The sequence below is a fragment of the Lupinus angustifolius genome, chromosome LG03 (genome assembly GCF_001865875.1).
Source record: "Lupinus angustifolius cultivar Tanjil chromosome LG03, LupAngTanjil_v1.0, whole genome shotgun sequence".
NCBI lineage: Eukaryota > Viridiplantae > Streptophyta > Magnoliopsida > Fabales > Fabaceae > Lupinus > Lupinus angustifolius.
The window spans coordinates 7,007,786-7,029,174 of record NC_032011.1 but is presented as its reverse complement, the minus strand read 5'-3'; positions in this window follow the sequence as shown (position 1 = coordinate 7,029,174).

Genomic DNA, 21,389 nt, shown 5'->3' with positions numbered 1-21,389 from the left:
GCTTTCAACAATTCAACTTTGTTTGTCGAAGGAGGTTCTTCGTGAGGTTGCCAATGAAGAAACCGCTGCGGCTTTGTGGCTGAAGTTAGAAACTTTATACATGACCAAGAGCCTCGCAAACAAGCTTCGTCTCAAAGAACGGTTATACACCATTCGTATGGTTGAAGGTACTCCTATTCAAACTCATCTTGATGAGTTTAATTCTATTATTATGGATATGCAAAATATTGATATTAATATTGAAGATGAAGACAAAGCTGTTTTGTTGGTTGTCTCTTTACCTTCTACCTATAAGCACTTCAAAGAAATCATGTTGTATGGAAATAATGATACCTTATCCTTTGAAGATGTTAAATCTAATTTATTGTCCAAAGAAAAATTTGATCTTGAAGTTAATTCTGTGGACAAGGGTGAGGGCTTAAGTGTTCGAGGTAGAACTCAAGAAAAAGGGAGTACCAATTATAAAAAGTTCAGATCCAAATCCAGAGGTCGCAAATCCAACAAAACTTGTCGCTATTGCAAGAAACCGGGGCATGACATTCCTGATTGTTTTATCTTAAAGAAAAAACAAGAAAAACAAGATAAGGGAAAATTTCAACAATCCTCTGAAGCTGCTAATATTGAAGCCAATTCTGACGGTGATATTCTTTTATCTGTTGTCTCTTATAATAATAGGAGTAAAACAGAATGGATTCTTGATTCTGGATGTACTTTTCATATGTGTCCTTATAAGGACTTATTCACCACTTTTGAACATGTTGACAGTGGTGTTGTTTTGATGGGCAATGATACCCAATGCAAAGTTGCAGGAATAGGTACTATTCAGATCAAGGCTCATGACGGTGTTGTCAGAACCTTGGCTAATGTCCGCTATATTCCAGATTTGAAGCGGAACTTAATTTCTCTTGGCACCCTAGAGTCTCTCGGGTGTAGGTATTCAGCTGAAGGTGGAGTTCTAAAGGTATTGAAAGGTGCTATGGTATTATTGAAAGCTAACCGGATTGGTAGTTTATATGTCTTGCAAGGTTCTGTTGTGACAGGTTCAACAGCTGTATCTTCTTCAATGCATGATAATGACATTACCAAATTATGGCACATGCGCCTGGGCCATATGAGTGAAAAAGGTATGCACCTTCTAAGCAAACAAGGTCATCTTGGTAAACATGGCATTGGTAAATTGGATTTTTGTAAACATTGTGTTTTTGGGAAACAGAAAAAGGTTAGTTTCTCCACTGCAACTCACCGTACCAAAGGTATTCTTGATTATATTCATTCTGACCTTTGGGGGCCTTCTAAATTTCCTTCTCATGGAGGATGTCGCTATATGATGACCATCATTGATGATTTTTCTCGCAAAGTTTGGGTTTATTTTCTGCAGCATAAAAATGAGACTTTCTCCACTTTCAAGAAGTGGAAAACTCTTGTTGAAACCCAGACAGGGAAGAAAGTGAAGAAGCTTAGAACAGACAATGGATTAGAGTTCTGCAATGGTGATTTTAATGAGTTCTGCACAAAAAATGGTATTGCTAGACACAAAACTATTCCAAGAAATCCTCAACAAAATGGTGTTGCAGAACGGATGAACAGGACTCTACTTGAGAGAGTTCGTTGTATGCTCTCAAATGCTGGGTTATGGCATCGGCGTGAATTTTGGGCTGAAGCAGCATCTACTGCTTGTTACCTGGTTAATCGTTCTCCACATTCAGCACTTGATTTCAAAATCCCAGAAGAAATTTGGTCAGGTAATCCTGTTGATTATTCTAACTTAAGAATCTTTGGATGTCCTGCTTATGCACATGTTAATGATGGTAAATTAGCTCCAAGAGCTGTTGAGTGCATATTTCTTGGTTATGCATCTGAGTCTAAAGGATATCGCTTATGGTATTCTGATGCAAAGTCACGGAAATTAATTCTTAGCAGAGATGTGACTTTTAATGAGGATGCATTTTTATCTTCTGGAAAACAATCTATTGTGTCTTCTTCTACTAGTACAGGTAATCTACAGGGTACTAGCGAGAAGGTGGAGTTGATAGTGAAACCTACAGTTCCTAATGTTGATGTTCCATCTTCCTCTACAAATCAATCTAGCATTGATGATCATTATGTTGATTGTGATGACAGTACAACTTCTCCTATTCATCAGCAAGAAGATGATTATTGTATTGCTCGAGACAGAACCAGAAGACTAATTAAAAGGCCAGCTAGATACACTGATGGTGATAATTTAATTGCTTATGCATTGTCAGTTGCACAAGAGGTAAATGATGATGTTGAACCTGCCAGCTATACAGAAGCTGTTTCTTGTGTTGATTCGTCACAGTGGCTAGTGGCTATGAATGAAGAGATTGAAAGTCTTCATAAGAATGGTACTTGGGCTTTGACAGAGCTTCCCGAAGGCAAACGACCATTACGATGTAAATGGATCTATAAGAAGAAAGACGGTATTCCCGGGGTTGAAGATCCAAGATGCAAAGCACGACTAGTTGTTAAAGGTTTTAATCAAAAGGAAGGTATTGACTTTAATGAGATATTCTCACCTGTTGTTCGTCATACTTCTATACGTGTTTTGCTTGCTTTTGTTGCTTTATTTGATTTGGAGTTGGAGCAACTTGATGTAAAGACAGCTTTTCTACATGGAGAGCTGGAAGAAGAAATTTACATGGAACAACCTGAAGGATTTATTGTTCCTGATAAGGAGCATCTTGTCTGTCGATTGAAGAAATCATTATATGGCCTTAAGCAAGCTCCCAGACAATGGTACATGAGGTTTGATTCTTTTATGATTGGGCAAGGTTATTGCAGGAGTCAATTTGATGACTGTATTTATTTCCAGAAATTTCCAAATGAATCATTCATATACTTGTTACTGTATGTTGATGATATGCTAATTGCTTCACGTGACAAGTCTTTGATCCGGAAATTGAAAATTCAACTCAATAATGAGTTTGAGATGAAAGAATTAGGTGCAGCCAAGAAAATTCTTGGTATGGAGATTCACAGGGATCGTCAAGCTGGTAAATTGTTTTTATCCCAAGAGAAATATATTGAAAGAGTGCTTGAAAGGTTTAATATGAATAATTGTAAACCTGTTTCTACTCCACTTGCTGCACATTTCAAGTTATCTTTAGATCTTTGCCCACATACAGAGGAAGAGATGGAGCGTATGTCACATATTCCTTATGCTAGTGCAGTTGGTAGTCTTATGTATGCTATGGTGTGCACTAGACCTGATTTAGCATATGCTGTTAGCATGGTAAGTCGATATATGCATAATCCTGGAAAGGATCATTGGAGTGCTGTAAAATGGATTTTTCGGTATCTAAAAGGTACTTCTGGTATTGGCTTGGTATTTGACAGAAACAAGGCTACAACTGATGACGTTGTAGGTTATGTTGATTCGGATTATGGTGGTGATATTGACAGAAGGAGGTCTCTTTCTGGTTACATCTTTACTCTCTGTAATAGTGCTATTAGCTGGAAAGCTACTCTTCAGTCCATTGCTGCATTGTCTACGACTGAAGCAGAATATATTTCAGCAACGGAGGGTGTGAAGGAGGCTATTTGGCTCCGAGGTTTGGTAAATGAACTTGGTCTAATACAGGGTGTTCTTACAGTGTTTTGTGATAGTCAAAGTGCTATTCATTTGACCAGGAATAATCGTTATCATGACAAGACCAAACACATTGATATAAAACGTCACTTTATCCGAGATATTGTTGCTATTGGTGAAATTATGGTGGAAAAGATTCACACATCAGAGAATGTTAGATGCCTCTCATTTCTATGTCTTAAAAGAATTTTATGACTATTTTATGGCTCTCTTTAATGGCATTTTATGTCACTTTTATGGCTTTGTTTCCAAGCATCCAATGCTTGGAATCCAAGATACCAAGACTTTGCTTGCCTATAAAAGGACACATATAGAGAGCTTCAAAATCATCTTCACAACACACAACATCTCTTTCATTTACACATATATTGTGAGTGCATTCTTGGTGAGAATTCTTGTTCTACTTGAGAGAGTATTTGTGAGAAAACATATTGTCATTTGTCCTCATCATTATAAGAGGATTTCTTGTACTCTTCTTTTTTACATAGTGGAATTTTGCTCTTGATCGCCCGTGGTTTTTTTCCTCTCACACTGAGGGGTTTTTCCACGTTAAATCTTGTGTGTTATTTTCTTTATCCTTTACTTGCTTCTCTTTTGTTCTCAATTGATTCAATCTTGTGCTTCCGGATTGTGCTCTAACCTTAACAGAAAGGAACCCAAACCCAGCAGAAAGTAGAATGTATCCTCACCATAACAAAAAAATAATCTAAATAGGAATGTATTTGTTTGTGCTCTATCATTCCATGAACCCAAAGCCATCATAAACCTCAACACTCCTTTCAAACTAGACTTCCTAAGCATGGGACATCATCACCACTTTAAATTAACTTGTAGGCATCTTTACAAAACTCTTGAAAACATTTTTATAAAATTAAAAGATAATTAGGAATTTTAGGTGAGTTAGACTTGAAATAAATTATATTTTTAAAATATTCTTTATAACATTATATATATTTAATTATATTATTGATTGTATGTTTATATGAGAAGTTTTAACTTTTTAAGGGTAACTAATTACCCTACCTAGGGAATCGATTACTAAGAACTCCGGATTCTCAAAATTCTCAAAATAGGGATAAGTAATTGGTTACTCACTAGAAGTGTAACTTTGTAAAACAACAAGGTTGAGTAATTGATTACTCGGGGGCATAACTGATTATTTGAATTTTTTGAACTCTACACCTCAGGTGTCGATTAGAAAATATTTTTATAAAATTAAAAGAGAATTATAAAATATGAAAATATACACATCGGGTGTCGATTTTGGAGTGAGGAAGAAAAAATGTTAAACTCTACAATGATATTACTGAGTTATATTAAAGTTATATTAAAATAATAACTCTACAATATTATTGTCGATTTTGAGTTGTGGTTAGAAAAAATATGAAACTCGACAACTTGGTTGTCGAGTTTAGTGCAAAATGCCCACCTTGATGCCGATAGGTGCACCAAGACTATAATTTTTGAGTCAAGATGAACCAAGTATGTGTACTATAGTATGACACCGAATAACAATGATGTGGTTGTATTAGGCTACATCACAACCGTATATGAACTACATCGAATTTAAAAATATTTTTTTAATTTACACCACAACAGTCGCAATCTGCATTGTAATGACCGCAATCGCAATAACTACAATTGTGAAGACAATCAAACCGACAAACACAATTTAAAACACTAATTATTGCTACGTGCTTATACAATTCTTCATCATACCCTATACGGTTGACCTTGTATTTGCTAGGTACTTTGCTCAATGGTGATTAATACGTTCCTGTTATCAATGTGCAAGGGATAAAGCAAGTTAGATTCCTTGAATGTTATGTGATGAGCGACACTTTTATTTTCTTTATTAATAGAAAGAAAAGTAACAGTTTTATGAGTGTTCTATAAATTATTACAGGCAACAGTTTTAGGTGTTACTTATAATGACCATTGTCAAATATCATGATATTTATAAAGTAAATCATAAGGGTTGTAAATTATATTATTTATCATTCTATTATCAAAAGTTAAACATAATATAACAACTAAATAATTTTAAATAATTTTGATAGTTAATAGCACTTTTTTAGGAAAATGGTATTATTTTGAATCTATTTAATAACATTTGGTTAAATAAGTGTTGTTAAAGGTGACATATCAACAATGCTCATTATAATAAGCGCTGTTAAAAATCATATGTTCAAAAATGTTTGTTTTAGTGAGCGCAAATCTTTGCAGATTTAAAAACAAAATCTCTCACACAATAATATAATTATTTAATATTCTATTTCTCTTACCCTTCTTCTCCTCTTAGTTTATCTCTTCAAGCAATTTATTAGCTTTTAATTTCTGTTTTCGAGTACAAGATGAACCATTATCTTATTTTACCTTATTTATTTTTCTTAGATTCACTCTTATTGCTTGCATTTAAATCTACGTTAACCGTTTATTTTATAGTATAGGAAACGTCAAGGTTGATACTAGGTGGAGCTGTTGGTGATTTATCAAACATGCAATCTCTATATGTATTTCTTGCATTTGACTATTATTTTTTCATCTATATTTTCTATATAAATTTTAATTTGATTCTTATTATGTTAAATCAAAACTATGTCTATATGTCTTCTTATTTCTTTAGTTAAAGAAGAGAAGAAATTCATAGATTTATCATTTGCATCTTCATCACCTTCGTCTCTTTCATTACTACATATGATCTTTTGAGTTAATGGATTTGAACTAAAGGAGATTAGTTCATGCAATGGTTTATGAATTAGGTTTTTAGAATGATGTTTATATTGTCAAATCTGTGGTAAATGTGGTAGAGTTGGGCATGCTTGTTACATGTTTGATATAATATCTGAGAGAGTCTTTACCTTATTTAAATGTATACATTTAACAACGTTTGCTTTAGTAAGCGCAGTTAAATGTTTATTTTCTATAGCGCTGATGAATATAACTATATATTCCACTATGCTTACATAGACAACACCTAATAAGCGCTCTGTTGAATGACAATTTTAAGCCCTGTTATTTTTTTTATTCTGGTGTAATGATTTGGAACACACAAAAATTAAGGGTTCAAATTTTTTAGTATTTTTAAAATAAATTAAAATTTACAAAATTATATGTATCTCACATTCTAGTACTAGATATGAGCCTATTTCATATTATAAATGCAATTTCTTCGTTGTTGTCTTATGTCAAAAACCGTTACCTAAACAAAAGGTAATACCTTAGACCACAATTAGAAAATCATTATTTATGATAAAGACAATATTTTTTTCATATTAAATCATTGTTTTGAGTAGTGTTGTTAAACTCGGATCGATCAATGACTCAGTTAGGACACTGAACCAATGAGTCACTTGTCGGACCAATGGGTTAATATTTGGACTAGTTAACTCGATTAAACATTCTAAAAGAATTATAATATTAGCTAACATTTTTTTAATAACTCTAGACTCCAAATCTAAAAACATTTTGATACTAAAGTAAACAAGCGATAAATAAGATTTTACTACTTTATGGCCTTGTTTGAGAGTATATTTTTGGAGGGGAGGGGAATGGATGACTTTAGAAAGTCTCTCCCTTATTTGGGAGTTGGATTAAGGAGAGGAAAATGTTTTGGATAGTTTCTCAAGCTCTCTAAAATTCATCATGTGTCTATTTTTATAGTCCCTCCATTTTGGGGCTTTCTATAGACAAAGTATCAAAATACCTAAATACTTTTAGTAAAATTATATAATTAGCTAATTATATATTATTGTTCATTTCTCATTATTAATTACATATTAAAGGAAAAATAAAAAATATTCTTACATTATCATTAGTTTATCTTCTCTATCTCTAAATTTCATACTCCCAAACAAGTAAAAAGATTACATACATAGCCTAAAATACCACAAACAAGTTGAAAACTTTGTTAAACAATATATGAGATATGCTTTAATTGTAACAAAAGCAAATAATAAGTTTAAATTTTAATTAAATAATTAAAGTTTTGCTACAATATAGATTAATAAAAGACAAACATATTTATAGTACTAATTTTGAGGCATTGTCGTGGGGGTAATAATGTTATAGTGATTTGAAATAATTAACAAACTGTTTCGTGTGTTATATAATTAATTACATGCACAGTTTTGTATTATAGGTCAAGACAAAGTTAACATCACTAATTTTGACAAAAGGATTAGCTTCAACTACTAGCAAAGGAAAAAGGTAGTATGAAAATATAAGAGATAGATGATATACACTTGATACTCAATGTAATATAATTGGATAATGTTTAAAGGATGATTTTATATCCACGCATCCATAAGATATCCTAGATTTAGAAGAAGAAAAAGTACTTTTGGAAGTCTAATTCAGAAATATCAATAATGGGTGAATGCAAAACCTAGAACGGGATTGCAAAGCATAAAAACCATGTTTGGAAATCTTTATGTAGGGACATTCTGTTTAGAGTATTACTAAGGATACCTCTTAATTTGTGGATAAGAAATTAATCTCTTTTGGGGTTTGTGACTGTCCTTCCCAACAAGTGTCACTCACAGGAATCAACCATTAATATTTTAGTTATCATGTAATCTAATAAGGTCTTACACTACTAGATCAATGTCATGTTACTATTGTGTTTAAACTTTAAAGTATTGAGAAAATTATTAATTAAGTTAATTTTATGATCTCACAAGTTTTCTCCCTAGTATGTCATTTAAGTTATTTTATGTTTTCAAAACAATCCTTACATTATATGATCTCATAATCAGATGTGCCCTAGGACTAATATGTTTAATTATTTAAAAAATAAAGCATACGATTGACATGTTTAAAAGTTTCTCAAATCTAATAATAACAAGTATGTTACATTTTTTTTATGTATTTATAAATTCAAATTTCATATATTCAAATTTTAGTTATATTAAAATTGTCTAATTTAAATATATAATTTAATTAAGTAAACCGATCTTTTAGACTTTATTAGAATTCATGAGAAGAAGAGTTGTTTTGAATAATATGTTGTATTGGATGATTAAGTACAAAGAAGGAATGATCTATTTATCCTAATGTGAGTAAGATGCTTGAGAAACAAGCAACAAGCTAATTAACTTAACTAACAATCAAACTAACTCAATAATCACAATTAACACATGTGATCAATACTCTGCTGCTAAAATCAAACTGAAATTAACAACTCTGCCCAATGGATATGAGCCAAAGAATGCTATAAAACTAATGCAACAAAAACTGCACCAATCTTACAACTACTGCCTTAGGTTCTTACTACTACTACCTTAGGTTCTTAGTTGGCTTCTTGGTTGCTCTTATGAAGCTGCTCCAATATATGCTATGCTCCATGCTTTCTTGTCCATAAGGAATCACGAACAACCTATAGAAAGAGCTAAGTGCCCAACAACAGGGCATGTGTATACAAAACAGATATATATATATATATATATATATATATATATATATATATATATATATATATATATATATATATATATATATATATATTCAATACCCCTCCTCAACCTGGAGAGTATAGATTAAACACTCCAAGCTTGCTTAATAGATATGAAAAAGGCTTAGGTTCTAAAGGTTTTGTTAAAAGATCAGCAACTTGTTCCTCAGTAGAAATGGGTAACAAGTGAAAAAGGTTGTTTTGTAACCTTTATCTAGCAATGTGACAATCAATCTCAATATGCTTTGTGCGTTCATGAAACATAGCATTAGCTGCAATGTATCTAGCAAATGCACTATCACAGTATAAAAGAGCTGGTTGTTTAAAGGATACATGAAAATCTTCAAGCAAGTAAGTAAGCCATTGTATTTCACACGATGCAATTGCAAGAGCACGATATTCAGCTTCAGATGAAGATCTTGAAACTGTGTTTTGCTTCTTGAATTTCCAAGAAACTAGAGAATCTCCTAAGTGCATACAATAAGCAGATATGGAACGTCTAGTATCAGGGCAAGAGGCCCAATTAGAATCAGAAAACCCTTTTATCTGCAAAGTAGAACTTGCAGGATATAATAATCCCTGACCAATCGTGCCTTTTATGTATCTAAGAACACGGGTCATGGCTTTATAATGATTGATGGTAGGAGAAGCCATGAATTGGCTAAGCTGTTGTATGGAAAAACAAGGTCAGGGCGTGTGTTTGTGAGGTAAAGCAATCTTCCTACAAGTTGCCTATACAAAACAGGATCATGAAAAAGGTCACTATCCTCCTGATGCAGGGAGCTGCCTTTGATCATGGGAGTGCAGACTGGTTTAGAAGTGAGAAAGTCAGTGTCCTTGAGTAAATCAAGGGCATATTTTCTTTGACATAGTGAAATCCCAAGTTTGGACCTTGCAACCTCAAGGCCAAGGAAATATTTCAAAGATCCTAAGTCTTTGATTTTGAATTCTCTATCAAGATGAGTTTTAACAGATTGGATTTCACTTATATCATCACCAGCTAGGATGAGATCATCCACATAAATCAGAAGAGCAGTAAAATGTTTATCGTGAATTTTGGTAAACAAAGAGTGATCATGTGAAGATTGCTTGTAGCCCAAGATTTGTAATTGAGTGGATAGTTTTGCAAACCATTGTCTAATGGCTTGTTTCAACCCATAGAGGGATTTATTTAACTTGCAGACTTGGTTTGGTTTGGAGCATAAGACTCCTTGGGCTAATGTCATGTAAACTTCTTCATCAAGATCCCCATGTAAAAAAGCATTGTTCACATCGAGTTGGTGTAAGGTCCATCCTTGCCTAGCAGCCAATGATAAGAGTAACCTAACTGTGGTTAGCTTAATAACAGAGGCAACGGTTTCATTGTAATCTAGCTCTTTAGTTTGGTTGTAACCCTTTGCAACAAGGCGTGCCTTGTGTCTTTCTATACTGCCATCAAAGTGGAACTTGAGTTTGTAAACCCATTTTGACCCAATGGCAGTTTTATCTGGTGGAAGAGTGACAATGGTCCAGGTGTTGTTCTGATATAGGGCAGCCAATTCATTGTTCATGGCTTGAATCCATTCAGGGTGCTTAATGGCCTGATTATACGTTTTTGGTTCAGTTTGGGTAGTAATGGAAAGAGCATGATGCAAGTGTGTGGAGGAGAGGGATGTATAGGAAAGGACATTGTTAAGAGGATGTTTAATCTTATAACTGATACTTGTAGGTATAAGGGTAAGGAGGCTGCAATGATAGTCTTGTAAGTAGTTGGGTGGATTTGAGGTTCTCTGGGATCTTCTTAATTGGATGGGTGATGCAGGGGCAAATTGATGAGGTGTTAAGGGAGTTGTGGTGGCATTGGCATTATCATTGGTTGTGAGGCTATAAGGGATTGGCTTCATGAGTAAGTATAGGTCAGTATTATTTGTTGCACAGCTGAAATTGTGAACAGGTGTGATGTTGGACTGGATGTTATGATAAGGGAAGGATGCTCATGAAAGATGACATTACGTGAGAGGAATATGTGTCTAGAGGTTAAATCATACATAAGGTAACCCTTTGTTCCTATCCTATAGCCAAGGAAAATACATCTTCTTGCCCTTGGATCTAATTTAGCTCTATGATTAACAAGGGTGGAGGCATATGCAAGGCATCCAAAAACTCTTAGATAGGTAAGATATGGTTGCCTTCCAAGTAAGGCTTCATAGGGAGATTTGTAGTGAAGCACATGTGTAGGTAATCTGTTAATTAAGTGAACAGAGTGTTTGACAACATAGCCCCAAAAGGACTTAGGTAGGTTAACTTGGAACAAAAGGGACCTAGTTGTGTTCAAGATATGCCTATGTTTTCGTTCTACCACTGAATTTTGTTGTGGTGTTTCCACATAGGATCTTTGGTGGACAATGCCAAGATGGTCATACAGAGATGGCATAATGAATTCAGGGCCATTATCAGTCCTAATGGTCTTAATTTTTTGATTGTATTGAATGCTGATTAGTTGGAAAAAAAATTGAACAAGTCTTCTTGTTTCAGCCTTTGTGGCCATGAGATATATCCAGGTATGTCTTGTGAAATCATCCACAATGGTTAGGAAATATCTCTGGCCATGTAAGGTTTGTTGGCCAAGAGGTCCCCAAATATCTATATGTATGAGATCAAAGGGGTGAGAGGTGTGAGAGTTGCTTTTTGGAAAAGGCAGCCTAGGCTGCTTAGCAGTGTGGCAAACATCACAGATTCTATTCTTATTAAATTTCACAAAAGGCAGATTATTATTTATACATTGTAGAACAGAGTGAGAGGGATGACCCAATCTAAAATGCCAAATATCAAAATCAAGAGCATGTTTGTCTAAAGAACTAATAACATGAGATGGTTCATTAGTAAGTGTGTGATCTTTGTTCAAGATGTATAGATTGTTATGAGCCTCAGCAAGTCCAATCATCTTCAAGGAAATCATATCTTGAATGAAGCAAAAGTTCTTATAAAAAACAAGCTTGCACTTTAAGGAGCAAGCTAGCTTGTGAATAGAAATCAAGTTGTACTTAAAGCTAGGAATATAAAGAACATCATACAAAGTGAGTGTGTGAGTCATGTTAACAGTTCCAGAAATTTTGGCAATTATAGTGACATTGTTAGGGAGTTTCACATGTATAGGTTTGATAGAATTAAGGCTTGTGAAATTAGATGCATCATTAGTAACATGGTCAGTGGCTCCACTATCTAGCACCCAAGATTTTAAAGTAACGTAGGTACCTGATATTTCATGATGATCATCATTGGTAGGTTCATTACTGATTTGATTAATCATGTGAGTAGTGTCAACTTGAAGTTCTTGTTCCTGTTGGTCCTTGTTCATTCCAATGTGATTGCCTTGTGGTCCTTTATCCTTTATGTCTTGGTTAGTATTAACATTATTGATGGAACCACTTTCTTGCTTAGATTTGAACCTGAAATTGGGGGGAACCCATGTTTGAAGTAGCAAGTTTTTGCAGTATGCCTATCCTTTCCACAAAAGCTGCATATTTTGTTGTTATTGTTTGGTTCAGGGGTCTTTCCAATGTATGTCGTCCATGTGTTTCCTTGTTGCCTTCTTGTCATTATGTTATTAGAATCATTGTTGCTTCTTCCTACATTCCTATTTCCCTGATTCCTCCAAGGCTGGTTTGAGTTAATGGAATTAATAATATCCTTGTTCTCTACATATGTTGACCCTTCATGTTGTCTTTCTTGCTGCAAGACCATTGAGAATGCCTTGTTGATTGTTAGTAATGGCTCCATGAGAAGAGTTTGTGCTTTTATTGTGTCATAAGTGTCATTAAGGCCTTTGAGGAAGCATATTGTGTATTCAGAATCTCTACAATACTTGATCATTTTCATCATATTGCAGCTACACTTTACAGGGCAAGAACAGGTCGGCAAGGCTCTTAAATCATCCAATTCTTCCCAAAGGGTCTTTATGTCTGTGTGGAATGCAGAGATGTCTCTTTCTCCTTGTTTGATGGAGTGAATTTCTTGCAATAGGTCTGACATCCTGAAAAGATCCCCCTTGGAGAAGCGTTCTTTCAAATCCTCCCAAAAGTTCTTGAGCATTATCAATGTATACAGTGCTCTGAGCTATTGATTGTGTGAGTGATCTTGTGATCCAAGAAATCACCATATTGTTGTACCTTTCCCATGAATCAAATGTTGGATCTGATTGTTGTGGAGCTTTTATCCTGCCATTTACAAATCTGAACTTGTTTTTGGATGAAAGTGCCCTTCTCATGGATCTTGACCATGAGTGATAATTCTTCCCATTCAAAGGTGGTGTGACAAGTGTTGTGCCTGGGTTTTCTCTTGGATGAAGATAATAGGGGTTGGTTGGATATCATGAAGTGTCTATACCCTGGTATGGATGTTGTATTTCTCCAGCTTCAATATCCATGGCTTTGTGATTGTAGGTTGAATGAGGCAGATTAAGGGAGAAAGGAAAATGTGGATTTTAGCAGCAGAGCTCTCACTTGGAGAGCTCTGATACCATATTAGAATTCATGAGAAGAAGAGTTGTTTTGAATAATATGTTATATTGGATGATTGATTACAAAGAAGGGAGAAACAAGCAACAAGCTAACTAACTTAACTAACAATCAAACTAACTCAATAATCACATTTAACACATGTGAGAAATACTCTGCTGCTAAAATCAAACTGAAATTAACAGCTCTGCCCAATGGATATGAGCCAAAGAATGCTATAAAACTGATGCAACAACAACTGCACCAATCTTACAAAACTGCCTTAGGTTCTTACTACTACTGCCTTAGGTTCTTAGTTGGCTTCTTGGTTGCTCCTATGAAGCTGCTCCAATATATGCTATGCTCCATGCTTTCTTGTCCATAAGGAATCACGAATAACCTGTAGAAAGAGCTAAGTGCATCATGCCCAACAACAAGGCATGTGCATACAAAACAGAGGAGAAACATACATATATATATATATATATATATATATTCAATAGACTTAATAGGTAATTTAGAAGACATAAAGTATTACTTATTAAGTTAAATATGTTTGTAAGAAGTCTTTGTGTGATCTATCTATTAAAAAGTTATGTCATAGGCCACTATAAGTTAGGTAATAAACCACTAATAAATGACCGCATATGTTTCAACTGGCCAGACAACCTCCAACAACCATAAGCAGAGAGGCCCTGTCGACATCAACACCGTTTCCAGAGGATTTGCTACAGGCGATACTTCAAAGTCAGCCCAAAAACAGTACATCCGAGAAGTCATGCAAATGGCAGCAAGAAGTGCTCACTGGCAAGTTGTCGGTCGAAGTGCCCATCTTATCTCATTCGATGATCACGACTATAAAGGCATCATTCGAGGACACGATGATCCTCTGGTCATCATCACTTAAATAAACAATAAGAAGATCGGGTGAATCCTTGTCGACCAAGGAAGCTCAACAAATGTCATGTTCCTCGATCTGTTCACCAAGCTCGAACTAAATAATCGAAACCTACTACCTTATGATGGCCAATTAATAGGTTTCACCGATCAACGTGTAGTCCCATGGGGCTACATGAATGTTTTCATAACAATTAGCGACAAACCCCTTAGCAGAACGATCTAGACCAAATTCTTGGTCATCAATTGTCAATCGGCCTACAACACCATTTTGGGTCGTCTAACGCTCAACCGCTTTAAAGTAGTGGTCTCTATACCACACCCATGCATGAAATTTCTTTCTTCCGATCTCCGAGTCTGTGAAGTCCACAGAGATCAACAAAGCGCCTGAAATTGCTACCAACTAAGTTTTCATCCCATTCAGACAACAATAACATAACCATCCCCGATGAAGAAAATGCCAGTGATACACCTAGTAGAACTGGATGCTCGAGAGCACCCTCCTACAAACTCAAAAGGTCAAGCTAATAGAATGTTTAAAAGCCAACAAAGACCTTTTTGCTTGGTCTGCGGTTGACATGCTCGAAATTGACCCTTCAGTAATATGCCACTGACTAACGACCAATCCAGGGGCAAAACTGGTTGCCCATAAACGAAGAAAAATGGGAACTAATAGAACAACTAAAGTCTCTAAAAAAAAATCGAGCTCCTAGCAGTCAAGTTCATCTGAGAAATCACCTACACCACCTGGCTAACAAATATGGAGTTGGTAAATAAGCCCTCCTAGAAATGGCAGATGTGTGAAGATTACACAGACCTAAACAAGGTCTACCCATAAGACCCATATCCTCTCCCCAACATCGATCACCTGGTGGATAACTCCTCGGGCTACCAGTACTTATCCTTAATAGATGCTTACTCGGGCTACAACCAAATCCCGATGTATCCCCCAGACCAAGAGAAGACTACCTTTACCACAGACCTAGCAGCTTATTGTTATATAGTCATGCCTTTCAGCCTGAAGAACGATGGAGCAACATATCAAAGAATCATAAACAAGGTCGTTGGGGAACAGATTGGCCAACACATGGAAGTATATATGGATGACATGATCGCCAAGAGCCTTCCGACTGAATATCACGTCTCTATTCAACTGAATATTTTTCAATAGCTCTGCAAATACAACTAGAGGCTCAATTCGGAGAAATGCACATTCGATGTTGAGGTCGACAAATTCCTCGGTTTTCTATTAACCAACCGGGGAATAAATGCCAACCCCATTAAGTGTGAAGCAGTCGTCAGCATGAGAAGCCCTTGTTCAATAAAAGAAGTCCAACAACTAAACGAACGTTTGGCTTCCTTGTACAGATTCCTCTCTTTAGTCGCCAAGCACTCTCCCTCTTGTTTCAATTGCTAAAAAAAGCTAGAAATTTGAATGGTCAGAAGATTGTGAGAAGGCTTTCCAAACCTTCAAACAATACATGGTCGCCCTGCCAGTATTGAACAAGCCAACACCCGAGGAGGTGTTATATGTTTACCTTGTGGTAGTCGATGAGGTTGTGGCTGCCGCTCTGATCCAGAAGACTGAAGAAGTTTGGAGTCCAGTATAATTCACAAGCAAGGCACTACAAGGCCCAGAAAACAGATATCAATGGTTAGAAAAGGTGGTTTATGCACTCGTTATTGCGACCAAGCGTCTACTTCAATATTTTCAATATTATCCAACAGTAGTCCAAACAAATCAGCCCATCCGACAAGTTGTCCACAAACCAAAATTGGGCGGTCGGATGAGATTATGGTCTATCGAGCTCTCACAATTTGATATTCAGTATGAGTCCTGAATGTCCATCAAAAGCCAAGTATTTTCAGTCTTTGTGGTCGAGTTAACTACGTAGTTGGATAGCCCATGATTGACGTAGACGATTTTTGCCAATGGATCTTCCCACCCCAAAGGGAGAAGGGTCGGGATCTTGCTGGACAATGGTCATGGAGTGACCATCGAGCATTATCTGACTATCCCTTTCCCAACCTCCAACAATCTGGCCAACTATGAGGCCTACATAGCACGTTTGCAATTAGTAAGCGAGGTTGGATCTGAAAAGTTGCCATATGTAGTGATTCCCAACTAGCGGTTTCATAGGTAACTAGTGCTTATCAAAACAAAGACGTGAAATTTGGTATGTACCTGGAAAAAGTAAAGGAACTAATGGCTAAGTTCGAGTAAGTAACCATCCATCATATTCCAAGGGAACAAAATGAATGAGCAGACATCCTATCTAAATTAGCAAGCACAAAGAGCCTGGGGAGCAACCGTTATGTCATTCAGGGAACCATCCTCAAACCCATCATCATGGCTATCGAGCATATTTTCATCCTAGATGACTTAACAAGTCCATTCATAAAATACCTCTTACATGGCATTCTGCCTATCGATCATAAATAATGTAAGAGGTTCCTCCGTTGCTGCTCTTGGTACACCCTAGCATGGGGATCCTTATATCGCCGAGGTTTTTCTACTCCGCTCTTCAAATGCCTCTGCCCCGATAGGGCACACTACATCCTCCAAGAAGTCCATGGAGGGAGCTGCAAACACCACCTCAGTGTAGCTTCCTTGGCTAAGAAAGTATTGTGGCCCGAGTATTATTGGCCTACAATGGAGAGAGATGCTTCAAACATGACCAAAATATGTACCCAATGGCAGTTGTTTGCCAATTTCCATAAAGTCTCACCCGAAGAGTTAACCACCATGTTGGCCCCTTGGCCATTCTACTGATGAAGCATGGACATTTTGGGACCTTTTCCTCAAGCAGTCGACCAACTGAAGTTTTATATAGTGGTTGTAGACTATTTCACCAAGTGGATTGAGGTTGAAACCTTGTCTACCATCACGTCAGCCAACATCCAAAAGTTTACTTGGAGAAATATCATCACCCTATTCGGCATTCCAGCGGCTATAGTGACTGACAATGGCACCCAGTTTGTCGATCGAAAGTTTCAAGAATTGTTGTTTGGCTTACACATCAAACAACATTTCACATCCATTGAGTATCCTCAAACAAACGAGCAAGCATGGGCAACCAACAAGGTCATCTTAAGAAGAATCTAGAAACAACTAGACGCAGCGAAGGGAACTTGGTCAGACCAACTTCACCATGTACTATGAGCCTATCGAACAACACCACATTCCACAACTAGTGAATCCCCATTCAACCTGACATATGGTGCTAAGGCCATGGTTCTGATGGAAATAGGAGAACCAACATGAAGAGCCCTAAACTTCAATGGAGAGACCAATCCAACCCTAATGAGGCACAACCTGGATTGGATCGAGGAAAAAAGAGATCGAGCTTGAATAAGGGAGGAAGTTGTCAAAATACATGCGATAGAAAAATATAACTCTTCGGTCATCCCCATAAACTTTAAAGATGGAGCTTTGGTGCTCCGCACGGAGGACATTGGATAGGCTAAAGGGAATCTGTCCCCCAACTGAGAAGGCCCTTACTTCGTGATAAGCAAAATCGGCAAAGGCCTACAAGTTAGAAAACCTGGTTGGGAAGGAGATCCCTCAAACATGGAATGCCGCAAATCTCTGAGTTTTTTATGCTTAAATGTAGTGACGATCCTTTGTCTGTTGGGGGACAGCTTAGGGCAGATCCACATTCTGGCCACTCAACTTTATCAGCCTTAAATTTGACATGGAAAATAGCCCTACCTCCGAGTTCAGTTTTGTCTATCACCAGCCCCTCCGGTTAACATTACCTTGTTCATACTTATGCAATTTTTTCTACTACTTCTATTCCCGATCAAGTTCAAAGTCATTGCTTCTCCAAGTTGGGCTTATTTTATTATCTTAAGAATGTTTACTTTCAACTTCCTTAGGTTACCCCGACCAAAACTACCTCATCCAAGATTTATTTACTTATGATATTACTACTTCTGGTCAAATTTGTGTTATTTAATTATTAGGTTAGCCCATCTTTAAAGCAACAAGTAGCACACGACCAACTCCGACTAGGAACACACTCAGCTTGCAATTCAGGCTCCGATTGAAAGGATCATATCCAGCCAAAATATCTTTGGTTCCTAATTGTTATTCGAAGCATAAAGACCAACCAATGTAGCTTTTGTGACAAAATTAATTGAAACAACCATGTTAATGGGGGCATTTCAGGTCAAAGATACATTACCAACAATGATTACCCTCTCATAATGCAGAAAGTAAAAGAAGACAAACAAGTTCAAAATAAAGGGCTTCATTTACTTTCCAAAAAATACAAGGGTACACAATTAAAATCTACCTTCTACTCGGAACCGACAACTTAACAGTGTCGCTCAGTTCCTCTAAAACTAATTCCCCTTCAACGACAAGGGCTTTAATGCTCATTCGCGAGAAATCCTTGTGGGGTGTGCTAGGCGAACCTGGCTCAGGACATTAACCCAAGACAGTTAGGCAACTTTGTTCGCTAGGTCGACCATCTCTTCTAGCTCAACGTTCTAGTCAGCCTTCTATTGGGAAAGAGCGGTCTTCTCTTCCTCCAACATACCCACCCTAGCTTGGGAAGTAGTCAATTCCCCAGCAAAGCACTCAACTTCACCTCGGTTGACTTGCTCCCGACCCTCCAACTCCTCTAGCTTGGCCCTCATACGATGGATCTCCAGCTCTGCCTCCTCGAACCGGGTGGTCATCTTAATCAGTTTCTCATGTTTCTCCACGACCATCCAGTGAGGAACCTCTTGGCGATAAGACATCTCCAAAAGTTGTCTGCTAGCCACCAAGGCCTGAGCCTCAACCTCCTTCAGCTTTGCGTCATTAGATTATGCTAATTTTTGCATATCGACTGAATGCTGCTCTTGGAGATTAGTCAAGATGTCGCTCTCCACTCGGCTCAAGAGGACCCCCTCATCTTCAAAATATTTGGCCATCAAAGCCGAAAGGAGGGAGGACAACCACAATTGTCGCAGGAGGTCGGTCATAGAAGCCCATTCCAGAAGCTCCCTAATAGAGCCACTTTGAAGTTTCTCCTCCAACTCCGGGGGCAGGCCGAAAAGTTGAAAATACTCGTTTAGGATGAGTGACCGACCCTTTCCCCTTGACAGCTGACTTTTTGTCCGTAGACCCAACCACGATAACCTCGGCATCATTAAGATCCCCATGCTCCTAAGAATGCTCAGAGGTCGACCTTCTAGCCATGTTGATCATCCATTGGGCTGGAAGATGATCATGAGCAAGTCGAGCATCCCCACTCGCTGCCCAGTGAGTAGAAGGGGATTCAAACCTCTGACAAGAAGTTGGAGGAGCCCTTGGAGATGAGGAAGTCTAGGCTTGCTTGCTCGTTGGCATGTTGCTTGCACATGCTGCATCTCGCCCCCTCCTAAGTGTCTTGGTCAGTAGGCAGGTCCAGTCAAGATTGTTGTCCATGTTGGCTGAAAAACAAAACAGAAGTCGGTATGTAATAAGTAAAACACTCGGGTACGCAAAGACAAATCGACTAACCTACCTACGAGTTGCTCAAGGGCCGTGTCCCTTTCTACAAGGACAAGAAGCATATTGTCATACCCTCGGCCAACCAATGCAGTATTTCCTCGGTCGCCTTCATCTCCCGACCAGTCAAACTTCTGCACTAGTCAGGAACCTCTTCACGGGTTTTTGATGAAACTCCCCATTCTAAGTGAATGGGAACCTCTTCCTCTCGTCTGATTCATACGCCAAAGGATGGTCGGCCACCCCTTTGCCCTCCACCCAATAGAAGCTCATTATCCAGTTCTTTACTGACTGGTCAAATGGGATATGCAAGGTTCGCTTATTCCTCACCTAAAGGAACACCCACCCATTACAGCCTTCCTTCTCCTCATCTGAATTGGTGTTGTGGGTATAATAGAAGATCCAAAAGAAGAGATTAATAGAGCAAGGATACTCGTTGACCCGACACCAAATGGTGAATGCGTGAATAAAGCCTCACGCATTCAGGTATAGTTGGGAAAGAGCAACCTGAAGGTGAGCCAAGACGACCACACTCCACTCATCAAGAGGAAGTCGTAATTCGAGCTTCCATGAATAGATGTTGTACAAATAAAAAGCATAACCAATCCCCTCTTTCACCTAGAGATCTTGGCAGACCCTCTCATCGACTTGGGGTTATTTCAGTACAACCGCGATCGACGGACTCCTTAGAATATTTATGTTGGGGTAATCCTCAGCCGGGAAATAACTACTCAGCCCTAGGATCTCGCAATCTACCCACCAGTATTGACCCCCGAGTCTATCCATACTAGGAGGAATGATCAGCTGGTCAATTTTTGTTGCAAACATTCTAGCCATGAAGGACCTACGACTAGACGAAACGTTAGATTCGAAACTGGAATCACTATTCACATTTAGAAGTGTCTCCCGAGCTCCATTGCTCGGTCAATCAACAGTTTTTCTCATGATGTCATTATCTCTCTCCGACTGACCACCGAGGTTTGGAGTGAGAGACACTCGGCCTCATCTCAAAGGCCAGCCTCATACGCCGACAGGGTCAGAAAATGGCAGTGAAGATAGGAGAAGGTCAAGATAAGACCTCCGCGCTACCTCAGCTAGGCCCATGCTCGAAAGAAGATGACATTATCAAAGAAAAAGAATAAAAGGCGGAGAAGAGGTTACCTAAGGTGAAGTTTGAAGGAGCGAAAAGAAGGAAAAGTTGATCGGCAACAGACTAGTTTCATTAGCATAAGATTCAGAAAGCAAAGTGAAGAACATTGAAAAAGAACACTTCTCCATTTATAGGTGAAGCAGGGCCATGGTCACCATCAAGGCCCAATTCAAAATCCATCCTACCCATTCAAGAGAACACTCAAGTATGATCCAATGGTGACCCAAAACCTAAGACAAAACACGACAAGAAATAAGCCGACGAGCAACACTCAAGTGCTTCCTGCTGTGAAACGACCTGATAACCTTGCTCATTGGCCAACC